Below are 17,526 nucleotides of genomic sequence, written 5' to 3'. Positions count from 1 at the left end.
TTCTGCCAAGCAGCCAATGTTATCTATGGCAAACAACAACATACAGAAAAAAATTAATGCCAATCAATAGGTGTCTGACTGAATAAAGTGTATTAATTGACAAAGAGAAATACAATGTACTCATCCAAATATATTTACACATGTCACCTCTAAGCTGATCTACAGGGATTTTTATTTAAGTTTAAAGAAGTGTGCTACATGTTTTGTTAGAATAATAGGGAAAAGGTCAGATACGATGATGTTAGGTGAAATGAACCCCAAGAAAAGGACACAAGTGGTTTTTTCTTTCTTGCTATTGTTTCTTTTTTTTCTTGCTATTGTTTCTAGTATTTATAAGGTGATTGTTTTGTTGCTTTGTATGTCCTTTCCCCATGGTGTAACCCCGGTTTTCACTGAATTAGATGTTGGTATAATTTGGGGAGGGGAAGGGGAAAAAAACAAATTGTTTAAATAGGGATACAGGTTGACCCATTGCAACAATGAGATATACAAGACCTTATGTCGAAAAACAAACTTTACAACTTTGGCATGGGGGGAGGGAATGGTGGGGGGATGGAGTGTAGTTGTGGAGATGGGAGGGCATCTTATCAAACATTGATAAGAAATATACTCATTACCTTGCTCATGTAATTGTAACTCCTCTGTACGGTATATTCACAATTAAAAAAACTTATTAAAAGTTTTTAAAAATGTAAAAAAAAAGAATAATAGAGAAAAAATGAATAGAGATGGTCAAGAATGGATTGAGGACACTAGAAAAGCAAAAGGTTTCCTGAATTTGAATTTCTAAATACCACTCCCTATTAAAGAAAATAGATTTCAGTAAAGCAAGTGAACCTGTGTGTAGGGCAGCAAAATTTCAAGATAATCTGGGATATCTGTGTTAAGAAGATATTGCAAGAGGGTTATAAAAAAGACATAGAAGCTGGGTTAAATAAACATGATTAAGTAGATATGGAAACATTCCAGCATCAAATTAGGTGATAAGAGTATTCTTTTAAAATAATTTTTTTTTTTTTGGGTCCGGTCATGGAGCCTGAACTCTGGGCCTGGGCGCTGTCCCTCAGCTCTTCAGCTCAAGGCTAGCGCTCTACCACTTGAGCCACAGCGCCACTTCCGGCTTTTTTCTTTTTGCTTATGTGGTGCTGAGGAATCGAACCCAGGGCCTCATGCATGCAAGGCAAGCGCTCTACCACTGAGCCACCTTCCCAGCCCAATAATTTTTAAATCTGTGGTGACAGCAAATAATAAAGGTAAGAAAAGTAAGAAAAGGTGTTCTGTTGGGAAGTATATAGTGACAGAAGTGTAGAAGAAATTACACAATTAGAAAAGTAGTATTTAAGTCCATCGTGCAGATGCACAAATGTAATCCCAGCACCCAGAAGGCTGAGGATGGAAGATCCAGAATTCAAGGCTGGCCCGGGCTACATATCAAGAACTCTGCAAAGTCAACATTGTTACAAATTTCAATGCAATAACTATGAGCCATGACTATTAACACACAGATTGTTAGAAAATTCTGTAAAAATAGGAGCCACCAAAGACAGCTGACTGTGACAAAAACACTTCCACAATGCAGAGATCTGACAGATTTTTCAGGTATTTGCTGGACTTGGGAATGCCCAGTGATGACACAGACAAGAGGCACTGAAGTATACATGTGAATTACATAGAGGTTCTCTCTTATCAGAGTGGTCTAACAGTGTGCAAATAACCTGAAAAAAAATCCGCAATAGGGAACTTCAAAAATGATCTTCAAAAAGATCTAGGATCTGAAAACCAACCATAATAGTTCATCTTGTCAAATTCCTTGGCTGGAGAGAAGAGCCCAGATTAGTAAAGCAGACCTCTGCACGTGCTGTGATGGATGTAGACTAGATTAACTAAGTGGGGGGAATAGCTACTCGGAATGTGACAAGTGTTAGGCTTGCCCAGGAGAACAGCCCTTCCCTCGCTCCTCCTCTTGGTGAAGGATACCACATAGCCTAAACAGAAATCCCCTGCCCTGCAATCACATGTAACAGTTAATCACCAGACTGTTAAATCAGCTGACTGAGAGTCAGTAAAAGGATCCCAGGTTCTGAGGTAATTTCCCATCTGCTGTGGCCACATCTCCTCCTTGCCCTTCCCTACATAATCTCTCTATCATCACCTCAGGCTGCTGCAAGCTACTACTACTCTCTCTACACCACATCCTCAAGCGTGACCCAGCATACCTACACACCTGGTACAGCACACCTACACCTGGTTCAGGCTGGTAGTTTGGTTTTCCCAAGACACTCTCTTCTGCCTGAACTTTAGTGGTCTCCTTTTGGCAATCCTTACAAGAACCGTCCATCCATAGGCTATGGGCCCAGATCTAGAAGAGAAAAACTCCCTCTTTATATCTTCTTTCTGGTTGCAAATGTGTGAATTACTCTGCTCTGAGCAGCCTTTTCCATCATGATGGAGTGAAACCTCTCACATTGAAAACTAAAATAAAGTGTTCCTTCCCTTAAGTTTTTCTCTTGTGTTTTTAATTCCACAACAACAACTAACTTTCATACCAACTATTCCAAAAAGAAAATAAACAAACCAAAGAACAAAAGAAGGAGTCGGGGAAAACGATTACTAGAGTAAAAGCAAGTAATGGGCCATAACAATCAAATCTGAAGAGTGGATATTGTGGGACTCTTGTATAAAAATTAAAAGGGTTGAGTTTGTTGGTGTGTGCTTGTAATGTTAGAACTCTGGAAACAGAAGCAGAAGCTCTCAGGTTTAAGGTCACCTGAGTTACATAACATAGTAAGGTCTGTGTGGCTCAGTGGTAGAGTGCTTGCCTCTCATGCACAAGGCCCTGGGTTCGATTCTTCAGCACCACATAAACAGAAAAAGCCAGGAGTGGCACTATGGATCCAGTGGTAGAGCACTATCCTTGAGCTGAGGAGCTGAAGGACAGTGCCCAGGCCCAGAGTTCAAGACCCACAACAGACCAATTAAAAAAAAAAATATATATATATATGTGTATATAATATATATCTGTGTACATATACATATATATATACATACACATGTATCTTTCTAGAAATATAAACACTACTAAAAATGGCATGTTTTTTACAATGTATATATTGGAAAATATTAATTTAATTAATATTCATTTTCCTATACATGATTGATAGTCTAGTTATACAAAATATATTCTTAGGAATTTCTGGGCTTAAATAGTTAGTTTGTCTCCAATTTAGATTCAAATGGCTTGAAAAAAATCATTTCATGAAGGAAGATGTGGGGTGGGGGTTGGATGAGAATGTTGATCAAGATGCACTGTATTTATAAACTGCTTTGGTGCATGATAACTCCTTTGCACAACTACTTAAAATAGAAAAATAATATTTCAAAAATAATTTTGTATGAAAAGTTAGGAGAAAGAAAGATGAGCATTCCTTAGAAACGCAAATGTGGCTATTTTTAATATTTGGAGAATTTATATGATGGCTATACAATGATTAATCTTGATTGTCCATTAGATAGTATCAATAAGCACCTACAGATTAGTAAAGAAAGCCTCTGGATGTGTGAATATTTAAAAGAAAAGAAGAGCTTCCTTGAATGTGAGTTACACCAGTCCATAGGCCCAGATAGAAAAACAATAAGGGTAAAAGAAAACAGCCAGTGAGCACAGATGTGCTTTTCCTATGCTTTGACAATGAGGTGAGCAACCTCTGCCACCTGCTGCCACCATGAAGTTCTGCCTTATGGGGACCCAAAACCACAGAAGCCACGACTTAGGATGTCCCCTCTCCCTCCCTTGAAACCCTGAGCTTAAGTAAATATCCTTTCTTAAAAATTTTATGTCAAGGAGGGCACCGGTGGCTCACACCTCTAATCCTAGCTACTCAGAAGGCTAAGGATCACGGTTCAAAGCCAGCCCTGGCAGAAAAGTCTGTGAGACTCATCTCAAATAAACCACTAGAAAACCAGAAGTGGTGCTGTGGCTCAAGCAACAGAGCACTTGCCTTGAGCTGAAGAGCTGAGGGATAGCGCCCAAGCCCAGAGTTCAAGCCCCACGACCAACCAAAAAAAAAAAATATGTCAGATATTTTGTCATGGCCAAATCTGTCTAACAAGGTTTTTCTATTCTTAACAACATCTCTGTAGGTTTGCATATGTAAGATTCAATCACTGAGGACAGGAAGCCAAAGCTTGCCACAGCATTTTAACATAGAGTGAATAAATGATTCAGCTGTGGGCTAACAAGTTCTTATCCATTTGCTTTTATACCAGCACCAACACACACACTTATATGCACATGCACAGGGCTAAGGGCTAACTGGCCAAGTGTTTGTTAAAAAGCAAAAACTATCTTATTCAACAATTCCCTTCACAGCTAGCTCATTTATTTTCAACATGAAATGTATTGAAAGTGTATTTGTAATAGGTACTTAAACTGCTTCTGCTGATACCAATTAAGTAAAATTAGGAGGAAGGCCGTTTTTTTTTGTCTCATCAGTTCCCTTATTATCACTTCTGGTTTCAAAACACACAGGTTAAATGATGAAATTTTTATGAAAGGGACTGGGACTAAGGAACTAAGAAACAGTAGAATCTTATAGGACAGATCATCTCCAAAGGGAATAACTATCAATAATGATTGGAGAATGAGGGACCACCTCTTTACAATCAAACTGGTCTTCCCAAGTGATGAAAATAATAGCAATTTCTCTTGAACACAGGAAAACCAGAATTAACATAATGGTCAGCTAGACTCACTTATAACTTAGATTATTAAACTCTGCATAACTTTGTCCCCTGTCACTAATTATTCCTCTATTTAAGCCCAACACTCATATCTATACCTCAAACATTGCTGAGGTAAAGAGAAGCACCATCTTCTGTGACATCTGCTGCACTTTTTCATAGTAAACTTATGTATTATCTTCATAATGTTTCATGTTTTGCTTGAATTTTTCTTTTAATGGACACAAGGATGGAGTTCGTTCATTGCATTGACTTTCAGGTAACAACAGGAATCATCTATGAATATTTGGTGTAGCAAAGGATGAGGCAACAATGTTCAATAGGAAATGTACTCATTACCTTGCTCATGTAACTGTAACCCTCTGTACATCATTTTTACTATAAAAAACGTACAAAAAAGGAGAAATATTTTGGGAGCAGAAGTAGATGCAAGGTCTCAGGGTTGTGAGGGCTGTGTGGAATGATCACAGAACACAGGAAACACTTGTGGAATTTATACCATGACCAGCAACTGGCTGATGCTTCCTACCAGCTTTCCTTTGCAAATGGATACAAATGGATCATGAGTGGATGCCTTGTGCACCAGGAATACAGAGCTAGTTGGTAATCCTGAGTCATGGTCCCATGGTAAGTTTCATGGGCCAATGCTTGAGATCTGCTGTAAGACAGCATTGACAGTGCAACCTTCAAGGTGTGTTGAATTTGGTAAGTATGAGTAGGGTTTTAAGAGGTATTAATGCTATGAAAGTGAGTTATCCCTCTTACAGGATTGGATTGACTATCACAAGGCAGAGTTATAAGCAAGTTTCCTTTCCTTGACTCATTTTCATACCTTATGATAGCTCCTGTACATTCTCTCACCTTGAGGTACCAACTCTCATGAAGAGGACAGAAGGCTATTCATATAATCCAACTAAATGGGACCAGCACATTTTAGGCTCTCAGCATCCCAAACTGTAAGCATGAAATCAACCTCTTTTCCTTACACAATAACAAAGATCAGGTATCTTGTTCCACCAATAGAAAACATACTACCACAGTTCTATAAGGAGGAGCAACATAAAAAATGCTCCTAGGGAAAGGTGCCTCTGTTTCTCCATTGCACAGAACACAAGGTCACAGACTGCCTGTACAACACTGCTCTTTGATTTTATTGGAATACCTAAACTGACTTTGATTCATCATCTCTCCATAGAATCCAGCATTCAGAGAAAAAATGAGCAAGAACAAACAAGTTTTCTGGGAAACCCATTCAATTCCCAATAATTAATTCTCTTTTCTGAACAGAAACAAAAGTTCTTTCAGCCATGCTTTATCACTGCATTAGAACACTCAGGTTGAGTGTTCAATGTGAGTCCTCAGAGCAGAGGGCTCTTGAGTATCTTCTTATTACAGGTCTGCCTTCATAATTCTGCAGAACCCCAACTGGCTGATTCTTCCTCTTTGCCTGACCCAGGGACACCTGTCTTTCAAGGTAAAGTACAATCCTAATACCTTCTGTGAAGTCTTTCATAACCAATCCTATCTCTAAAGTTCTTTTCCATCTAGATGTTTCTAAGATAATAGTACTGGAGACTGATCATTTCTACTTTAGAAGCTCTTAGAGAATGCTACATATTGAACTAAGTGTATCTGATTTATTCACTTATTTAATGTTACTAAATCTGTACTCAACTCATTGATTGAGGTAAGCATAAATGATCACTTCTATTATCTAGATGAGGAAATTGAACCTTATAGAAGTTAAGTAACTTGGCCAGGATTCCATGTCTATCAAGTTTCTATAAGATAATTGTATGCGTTAACTAGTATGGCTTGGATGAAATTGTTTTAAGAGCTGAATGACTTTACTGTATATATGAGACAACTGTATGAGATCTCTATTCATGGAGGCCTATATTTTACAGGGCACATTTCAGCACTTCAATTAATCTTTGTTGGCTGTTCTGCTTTCCTGATCCTTTGAACAAGGAGCCCACCAAATAACTGCCATAAAAGGTGCTATGAGGTTCTAGCAGGAAGCAGTCGGGATAGCTCTGTGCTGGGAGTTTAAGTGAAGCAGCTTCTTTAGACATTAGCTAAGTCCCATTAGAGAGGGAATGAATGTGCAAGGGATGCATTAAGAGTTAGCACTGTGCAGATAGACATTGATAGGTCACAGGGCCTGGTATAATCCAGTGTTTGTTAAATGTTATCTTTCTGATTACTGATGGATACCAACTGAATAAACACTTTATGGAATAAGCCTGAAATGAGGATTTTAGGCATTTGTCCCAGTTCACATTTCAGATGACTAAATTTTGAGGACCTCTGCTTTAAGTCTTTCCTGTAACACAGAAAATTTTGGTGTTTGGGCATGATTATGCCCATTTTCTTAAGGAGGAATAGTGACTGTAGGGAAGAAGGTAGGCCTTAGATCTCATTTTTCCAGGGTCACTTGCTAAAGGGACTTTTCTTTACGGCAACGGCTACAGAGGTGACTGAGGAACTGGGCAACACAGGACAGAGGGAGATTCCATTTTGAGGATTTCCCTGCCATAGAAGTTCTTTGTCTCCAGCCTTGAGAGTTAAAGTCACTCTTAGCCTCAACTCTTTAAAAATCTCTTGAGATTTCTGTTTTTTTTCCCCCATTAAGTGGTTAAATGTAGTTCTTTAACCAGGTTGCTAGGGAAATGGAATACTATCCTCACAGTGAAGTGCCTAGCATAGTACCTCAAGCCAGCCGCTGTGCAATAAATGTCACCTAGGGGAAAAACTCAACAAGGAGGACAGCATTTGAGAGGATATCCTTTCTGACCTCCATCCTCAGTCCTCATCTACTTTCATTCAGTCCCCATCCATTGGTTCTTACTCTGATTTCCACCATGTTTAAAATACACAATTACAAAGGCTTTGTCCCTGCTGATGTGTGAACTTGAGAACAGCAATAGATACATTGATTTTGGGACCATAGTGCCCAATTCTGTCAATTTTCAAAATTTATTTACATAATTTTATTTTATTTTTTTTTTTGTCGGTCATGGGGCTTGAACTCTGGGCCTGGGCTCTGTCCCTGCGCTCTGCAGCTCAAGGCGAGTGCTTTACTGCTTGAGCCACAGCGCCACTTCCCATGATGTTATTTCTGAATGACCAACTCAATAATTGGCTTCTTGAATGATGCATAAATAACAGAACACATAAATAAGAAGTAAACAAAAAGAGAATCAACAAGTGGGTAAATAAATAAGATATTAAAGAATTTAAGGAGTTACAAGTTAAAGGAGAGATGCATGAAAGAATCCTGAGGCAAATTAATGAAAACAATATTATCAAAGATTCCTGATCTCATTCATCTTCATCCCTAGGGTTGGAATTCAACCAGCTTTGGTAAATACAATCCCCTGTTTTCATTGTATTCAGTTTTTGAAACCTGGGTATTGTACATACATTTACCTGAACTAGAGAAGGGAAAGGGAAACATAAAATGGTGAGGCAATTGACAAAGGGGGAACCTATGCAACAGCTATACTCACAAGAAAACATGTTGGAAATGACCTGTACAACTTGCTGGGGGGGCATCGGGGAAGGAAAGAGGGAGAAAAATGAGGGGGGGTGAGTATCAAATTAGACAAGAAATGTAATCACCACCTTACTTATGTAACTGTAACCCTTCTGTACATCAGTTTGACAATAAGATTAAAAGAAAAGAAAGAAAAAATAGTTTCTCTAAGTGCTTGGTAAAATTCTTGGCAATTCAAAGGTGACAATGTTTTAATTTTAAGGTAATGCTACAGATTTATGTCTTAGTAGTTTTATTGAATGACCCAATGTAGCAGGAGATTATGCCATCTGTTGCTAGTCCAGAGAGACCCCTTTAAAGCTCAGGCTTTCCATATATTCAGATCCGCTCCTGAGGTTCAGGTAAGAGACTGTCCTGTGTGGTTATGATGTTTTGGTTGAAAACATACTACATTAAACAGGGGGAGAGAGACATTTTAAAAAGCTTCCTTTTTCTAAACTGTTCTCTTACTAGTCTTCAGATCTACAAAGTCTTTTGGAAAACGCTTAATTTACAGAAACCAAAGTGTCCCTCTGAAATAGAAGCAACCATACAAGTATTATTCTAACTGATTACACTGCTAGTGAGCCACAGCCCATACATCATCCATGAGTGAGCTCCCAGCAGAAAATGATAGAGAAAGTAAGGGACTCAGAACAAGGGTCTTGCTCATGGTCCCACAGAAAATTATTGCAATAAAGAGAGTATCATAATTCACAAGATGTCATAACTAGACGGTGTTCTAAGAATTTTAATTGATGCTTTAATTAACTCTATGTTTCACAATCATTGCCTTTAAAAGTGATAATCCATGGATAGAAGCTAGGAATTCATGCAGAAGAGAAGGGAGGGGGTGAGAAGACTTGACCAGACCTGCATTTGAAAAGAGCATTGTGTGTGAATTATGAAAAGCATAGGGAAATCTGAAGGCTTGAATGATTTCTTATTACAAGGCATGAGATGATAAAATCTGGGAACTTTGGAGACTGTATCTTACTCATTACTATATTTAGTGGCTCATTAGTGCCTGGCCAGAGCAGTCAACCAACTAAGGAAGATTTTCCTATGAGATCTCACTTACTCGGGTAAGAAGTATTATATATAAAATAAACGCTTCAGGTCAAGATAGTTATAATTGGTATCTTGTTTCTCCAACTAACTAGCTTCATTAATGCATTTGTTAGAGGAAAGATTATTACAGCTAGCATTTTGAGCTAGTTTGGCTCCCAGTAGATATTTAACTTGATTTTGCAGTCAACATTTTGGCATCAATACTTCTTTATTTTTTTTGGCATCAATACTTCTGCAGAGCTAACTACCCATCATCCACACAAACAAACAAACAAACCTGAGAATGTGGGTCCAGTGTGTTCTTGTGTAAGCCATTGATAGCATCAAGAAAACACTTGAAATGGAGTGATAAAGGATACACAAATGTAGCAATGGTATTCATTGGGCACTACATTGAAAATCAACTATACAACTTGTGAGTGGGATAGTATAGAAAAACTAGGAGAGATCGAGGGAAAGAATGACATTATCCAAAAGGAAAGGTACACTTTGCCTGACTTACATAACTATAAAACCTGTTTGTAGCCTTTTCAAGTTAAAAATAAATAAATAGGTAAGTAAATGGATAAATAATAAATAAAAAGCATTTTTTTACCTTACGTGTGTTTTGGAAGTAAAATATTTGAAATAGAATTCAGCAAGAACATACCAGCACCATTTACCACAAATGCACAAGGCACACACAACTGTATAATTGTAAAAAGTCGACAACATTAAGAAAATACTTCCTAACTAAGTGACTCATCCTATGTCTCAGGCACTTTCTCGGTACTTACTTCCTTTCTGTCCTTGGGTCCACAAAACTGACAGACTTACACGCAGCCCCGAGGTAAGTCACCACCACCTTGCTAACTGTAGAAAATCAGGGTAGCACTTCAGGCCTAAACACATGGACACATTTCTTTTTTTTTTTTTTCTGTCAGTAGTTCAGATGATAATCTATTACCTGCAATCACACTGCACAATTATGTGTTGGAATATCAGAGAGACCTCAATCGCAGCTTCTCTCCCTACTCCATTATGCATGCTTTGATGAGTTTTAATGAAAACAGAGGCTGCTGCCAAAGCAGCAGTGAAAACGAAGCATCATAATCGCCAGGTGATAAAATAGGGGGCTGGCAAGGGGGGTTGAAAATGGATTAGGAGCTGCTTGCTAGGGGAAAATGAATTTTATGTGAGAGATTTGCCTAAATGTTCCAGACAAATTTCTTAGAATGCCTGATATGATTGCCCGATAGGTCCATCGACATGAAATTGCTATTGTGTCTATCAACATAGGAAAGAGATGTGTTTTTTTAGTGGACCTTGACAAATAATTTTGTGTATAAACATGAATAGAGGAAAAACCATATGCATGTGAGAAATCAATATGTTTGAGCATATTGATATGGTGTCCTGCCAGCACTGGAAAGGGTACAATGGGAAATGACTAGAGTGACATTAAATGCCAAACTCCATTGTCAGAGGTCATCACCCTTCTAATTCTGTTATATTCATAGTTGAAAATTTCCTCTAAAAATATCCCCTCCACACTCCCAGAACCTCTAGAATATCATGATATCTTTAGAAGGAGATTTTTTTTTAATTTATCGAGAAAGGGTGTTACTGTCTTGCCTTTGATAATTAGGATAGATGAGCTATTATCCATCTTAGGATGGAATGAATTAAATGAAGTAATAATCATAATCACATAACACTATGTTAAACTGCTTCATACCTGCCAACTCTGTGTGTGTGTGTGTGTGTGTGTGTGTGTGTGTGTATATGTGTGTCTGTGTCTGTGTCTGTGTCTATGTGTATATGTGCCACTATTAGGGGTTTCAGTCAGGGCCTTCCATTCTCATTTGGTTTTTATGCTTGAAGGTACACCTGCACTCACGTCTTTTTGTTGGTTAATTGGAGATAAGGGTTTCCCAGATTTATATGCACAAGCTGGCTTCAAGCCCCAATCCTCAGATTTCTGTGTCCTGAGTAGCTGGGAATATGGGCATGGACCACTAGTGCCCATTGCATATGCCTACCTTTTTGGGTAGAAACTCAGCATATATACCCTGATTCTTACACATCTCAAAAAGCAGCCATTTGATCATTTTTGTTTTACTGACAAGGAAGTGTTAAATAACTTGTACCAGGTCACAGGACTAGAATGTGGCAGCACACAAATTTGAACCAGGGTAACTCCAAATATGTCTCTTTTCTTCCACTTGAAGGAGAGAAGGCATTTAGAGAAACCTGGCAGCAATGAAAGGCAGAAAGGAAATGGAGCCCAGGGCAGGCTTCTACCTGAAAGAATGTCTTGAACCCAGTTGAAATTGAATACTGAAGCTCTCTCCACAGTACCAACATAATTGACTTAATGAGGAAGGGCCTGAATCTAGGATAAATTATGGAAAGTAAGGAGAAAGGGAAAAATGAGGCTTTAATTTGGTAGCGATTTCACTGAGTTCAATTTACCCTGGACTCATTAGATTATGTATTAAAGTACGTCCAAGAATTCATCACACCTTGTATTAGTCTATTTTCCATGTTACAACACAGTACCTGGGGCTGGGCAGTGATTAAGAGAAGAGATTTATTTAACTCAGAAATTTGAACAGCATGGTAAGGCTCTGCAATGGCCTCTGGCAGATGTTGCAGACAGCCTTGCAACAGGGAGAGAATATGAAATGCTACAGGAAAATAGGAAGGCTGGGGAGACATTGTTCTTGCTCTTCAATAACAATGCTTCTGTGAGAAGTTGCCAAGGCTACAGGGTTACTACCTTGACCTCTTTCAAGGGTTCAACATGGCTTCAAAATTCCACTGCCTCTCCTATCAGAATATTGGGGCTCAAACCTCTAACTCAACAACACGCAACATCCAAACCATAGAAACTCCCTAACCATAGAAACTCCATATGATTTGTTTTAAAATAAGAAACTCACATCTCTTGGCACCAAACAAACACTTAACAGGTTACAGTTACAATGCAATGTGATCTCATACTGCAAATCGACATACAGGGCAGGAGAGAGCACCCAGCTTAGCTAGTCTAGGGTACTAGGAGAGGTGTAGGGGGGAGTTTACTTAGGAATAATATTATGGAGGCTTAGTATGCACAAATCCACAGTTTAGGTTGACAAACTGGAGATTCTGGAAAGGGTAGCAGTTCAAGTTCGAGGGTATTTTCTGTCAGAATTGCTTTTTGTTCAAGAGAGGTCAGTGGTTGGTCCTATTGTTGTAGCCTTCAGCTGATTGCATAAGAACTATCCAAATTAGGAAGGGAAGTCCATACTTTTCAGAATTCTTTGATTTCAATTATTACATAAAAACGCCTTCAAAGAAAACATCTAGGGTAATGTATAGCTAAATAATTTTGTACTGGGTCACACCTTTGGAGGTAATCCTTAGACAATCAAAGCTTTCAAGACAGGGGATTCATTGCAGGGGGGGGCGGTGATTGTAGTTGTGGAAGTGGGAGGGAAGGGATGGTAGGGGAAAAACAAAGGAGGAGACAACAATGCTCCTAAGGAAATGTACTCATTACCTTGCTCATGTAACTGTAACCCCTCTCTACAGTATTTTTACAATAAAAAAACGTGCAAAAAGACAGGGGAATCAGTGATAAAATGATATATATAATGCTATATATACTGTGATATACATGATTATATATACGTATGTGATTATATATATATACATATATATATAAATATATATATGGTCGAGGGCCATCTACAATAAGAACATTCCTCTTTTCACAGCCTCCTGAGTTGTGACAGTAGATTTCAAATTATGGAGCTTTAACTGCTTTGGCTTGTTCCTACTCACGTTGTTTTGACTCTTTCTATTTTTCTAGTAATTCACACTTTGAGAAATTTAATGCTCTAACCTACTGAGCTTAGTGGCTCAGGGACACTGATATTATTTTCTTGCCATTCATTCTCTGTTCTTGAAAATGTCTTCCTTCATTGTGTTCTTGTCCAGTTCCTTTTCTCAGTCTCAGAAATATCATCTGTCTGCCCAGACATACTTCCACTGTACAGCAGGATGGGTTTATGCACCCTCCTGTGTGTTCCCAACATTCATTACACTTCTTGTAACACACTTTAAGTGTTTTTGTGTCATCTACAGGACTAGTGTGAGTGTAGGAGACAGAGAAGATTTTGCTATAGGTTGAAATTTGTTCATCAAAGTGGTATATTGAACTTCTGGCCTTGCGTGCCTAGGAATATAACCTATTTGGAGCAAGGTTCTTTATAAATGAAATCAAATTAAGCTGAGGTCACTCTCCATTTGGGTGGACCCAGCCAAATACAAAGGGGTTTCCTTAGAGGAAGAGGAGACACAGACATGCAAACACAATTGCCACTTGGAGGCAATGCGGTCATCTCAGAAGCTGAAGTGGTTATGCAGAAGCTGTGGATGCCAGTGACACTTCTTCCTCCCAGGAGTGATAAAGACATAAGGGGGAGTCATACCTGCAGGATACACAATAACTTAGCTTCTTTAAGCCACTCAGTATATGGTTCTATGTTACAGTTGCCCTGGGAAACTAATGCAGACACGCTCCTCCAACCATAGCACCTTGGGCAGTACCATCAGTGTACAAATTTATATCGAGTAATGTTACGTTTAGCTGAACTGATCATATATCATTTATAATGCCATCAAAAGTAGACTATGGGCAGATTCCAGTGAAAACTCACTCTTTATTTTCTTCATCTAGCACTTCATTCAATCCTCCATCCCCAACTGAGCTTCTCACTCTAATAACCTGTAACTATTTGGTGAAACAATTTTTAGAACATGTTTCTGAGTATGTCAAAAGCATGTAGAGATCTACCATTAGTCTATTTTGTCAACAAACTAAATTGCCCCCTATATTACTGCAATAAATTGGTCTAGTTTCCTACATAAGGATCATGTTAATTTGTATCAAATAGTTTTTGACTGACACTTCAACAAGTGCAGTGTCCCCCCACCAGACATACTTCCCTGCCTAGGGAAGTAGAGTGGAGGAGTGCTAATCTCCCTCAGTGCACCCTACAAAGACGGGAACAAAATGGATCCACATTTGCTGCCTTACACAACTAGAATCTGTCCAGCTTGAGCCTCATACTTTCTATTTGCAACTATGTACAGCCTTCTTCGGAGAAACCCCCACCAGTAAAATAGGGAATTCTAAATGAGGAAGGGCTGCAACAGAACACCTAGCCCCAGATCTTTATTTTAATACAGACCTGGAGCTGTGTATCGGTTCATACCTGTAACCTTAGCTATTTGGAAGGCTGAGATCTGAGAACTGTTGTTTGAAGACAGTTTGGGCAGTAAACTCCCTGAGAATATATCTCCAAGTAACCATCACAAAGATGAAAATGGAGCTGTAGCTCAAGTAGTAGAGCACCAGCCTTGGGCAAAAAGGCTAAGGGCACTGGCCTGGCCCTGAGTTCAAGCCCAAGTACCAGCAAAAAATAATAATAATAATAATAATAATGAAGAAGAAGAAGAAGAAGAAGAAGAAGAAAAAGAAGAAGAAGAAGAAGAAGAAGAAGAAGAAGAAGAAGAAGAAGAAGAAGAAGAAGAAGAAGAAGAAGAAGAAGAAGAAGAAGAAGAAGAAGAAGAAAGAAGAAGAAGAAGAAGAAGAAGAAGAAGAAGAAGAAGAAGAAGAAGAAGTACAGAACTGGGTCTCTATACCTTTTACCAGGCAGTAAAAGTTGCCTGGTAAAAAGTGTAGAAAAACCCAGGTTTTCTATCACTCAGTGCTATTTGTCATCTTTACATTATTGAAACCAAGAGAAAAACAAAATACCCTCCTAAAGCCCCTTGCTTTCAGTGGGCTTCAGGCATCCTCAATTTTAGAGAAATGGTAGCTATGGAATATTTTGAGACTCACACCAGCTTCATCAGATAACATTCTGTATTCTCTGATGTATGCTTCCAGAGAGTAAAAGTTAGCTGAGTTGTTTTCTCAGGAACTTGCAGGTCATGTTTGTCCAGCTGCAATTTGGTTGAAATAAACCATTAGTCCACATGAATGTGTCACTTGGGTAACCAGAACTTCACCCTTCAAGCTTGCTTGGGGGCCCCGTGCTGAGGGCACCAATGGTTAACATAGTACTATAAGGGGTGATTAAGTCAGAACATGAATGCTACAACATTGGTCACTTTTCCTAGCTACCATGTCTTTGCCTATTCTTTAGAGTTTTCTCCTAAATCATTCTTTGGAAATCCCTCATGCCTATGCTTGAGAAGGCAAACTTGAGTTCCTGCTCTCTGGTTTCCTGAGTTGGCCACTTTGTGATGAAAATGTTCTCTTACAAAGCTGGTTGTTTCAGTGAGTGACATAACCCATCATGGAAAATGGGCCTGGGACCACACTGATACACGAGTTATAATAGAGGAATAAAGAAGTCAGCAAACTGACACTTTCAGAAACCATAATCAAAGACAGAACAATCTTCCTTGTTTCAGTTCTCTGCTCTTTTCTTCACTGTCCTCTTCCCTTACTCTATTTCTTTGTGACTTAACTGCATTTTACAAAGTATCAAAAGTCATTTATATTTAAACACATGGAAAATTAAAGATTTCTAAATAGTAAGATATCTATTTGATCATCCTTACTCTTATGTGTTAGAAAACTATTTGCTAAATCAAGGTGATCATTGTTAATTCAACCTACACACAGCTTTGCTTTCATTTCTGTAGATAATTTAAGACATATCCAGGAACAGACAATAAACAAAAATACAAACCTAACCATTTTGCAATTGCATATGACCAAAATAGTCTAAATGAAAAAGAAAGTTCAACCCATACAATTCAAGACACAAGACACAACTAGAGGCTAAGATGCCTATGCAATCTCACCAAAACAGCAAGCTTTGAGTCCATCTTCACATTCTCTTCTAGCCAGGCTTGAACAAACCATCAGGCATAAAACCTCAGAGAAGTTTAATTGTGTAAGAATTCCCATGACATATCTATGTCCTTCTCCTAGTGGAGGGTTTCGTGCTTTTAATGTCACATGAGAAAATCTACATTTGGACATTAAAATTTAAATCATATATATGTTTCATATATATGACTTATGTGTATATATGTATATATATAGACAGAGTAATGTATGATTAAGAATTCTAAGAAAGTTCATACCTAAAAAGTGACATTTTGAAGTATAACTCTTTGTTCGTCTTCTTAAAGATAATAAAAATATAATTTTAAAAAATTCTAAGAAAGTAAGAACAATGATAGTCTTTAGATGGTGGATTTTACCTGCTATATTTTTCCTTTTTCTCAAATTTCTCACAATCAACATCATTTTTATTATAAAAATATTTTAAAACATTTATAGAAAAAGCTTATACAATCTGAAGTATCCAACTCTTTTTTGAGCAACATGGATTATGACCATGCAAGAGGTCTCTCCTCTCGATCAAGTTATTAAATTCTCATATTCTATTGTTTTCCATGTAAGAGAAAGACTTTTTAAAAATCTGCAGCAGATTTTTGTTGTAAGCACTAAAAGCTATGGCATCTGTAAATTTCCAGGTCTGTTTCCAAAGTTGGCTGGCATTCAATAACTGACAGTCATTGACAGACACCACTTTTATTATTACAGGTCATACTAGTCACTTCACAGTAAACATTTATGTCCTTTGCCTCATTCTACAGCCAAATTATTTACCTTTATAATGGTAAATCCTGGACCAGATACCATTGAATTTTGATTTCTTAGAAAGCTTAGGAAAATTGAATTTATTAAATTCAACTTTTTAATACATATAAATCAATAAATAAATATATATATACACATATATATTCAATCTTACTTAGGTTTTGAAAAATAACTAAGTTCCAATTGAGAAACCTAGTCCCTGATCAGGTTGTTCAACATGTTAATGTTACTAGAACTATGGAACAGAAACACTAGCACTATGTCTAATTAGCAAGACTGAATACAACAGAAAGGACTGGAAGCTACCTCCACTTCCAGGTAGCTAGCATTTTCTGCAAAAAAAAAAAAAAAAATCTGGCCTTTTGTATGTAGTTGGGTGATTTGCTAAATGCTCTTAATCATCATTTCTTATGGTTGGCTTGTGATTCTGCCAGTAAGTAGGGTTATGTTGCAGTGTTCCCAGTGTTTGCCTCACGAAAGATAGACACTGTGGTGTTTCTCTGTATATACTCAGCATGCA

General features: G+C 38.0%; 1 protein-coding gene across 1 annotated transcript in view; it reads right to left on the bottom strand.

Annotated features, from left to right (window-relative positions):
• Cntnap5 (contactin associated protein family member 5) overlaps positions 1–17,526 on the bottom strand; it is a 948,142-nt gene that overhangs the window by 303,057 nt on the left and 627,559 nt on the right. The window lies entirely within an intron of this gene.

Source organism: Dipodomys merriami, unplaced genomic scaffold (assembly GCF_024711535.1).
Source record: "Dipodomys merriami isolate MVZ:Mamm:240054 unplaced genomic scaffold, mDipMer1.0.p SCAF_38, whole genome shotgun sequence".
NCBI lineage: Eukaryota > Metazoa > Chordata > Mammalia > Rodentia > Heteromyidae > Dipodomys > Dipodomys merriami.
This window is presented reverse-complemented; position numbering and strand designations above follow the sequence as displayed.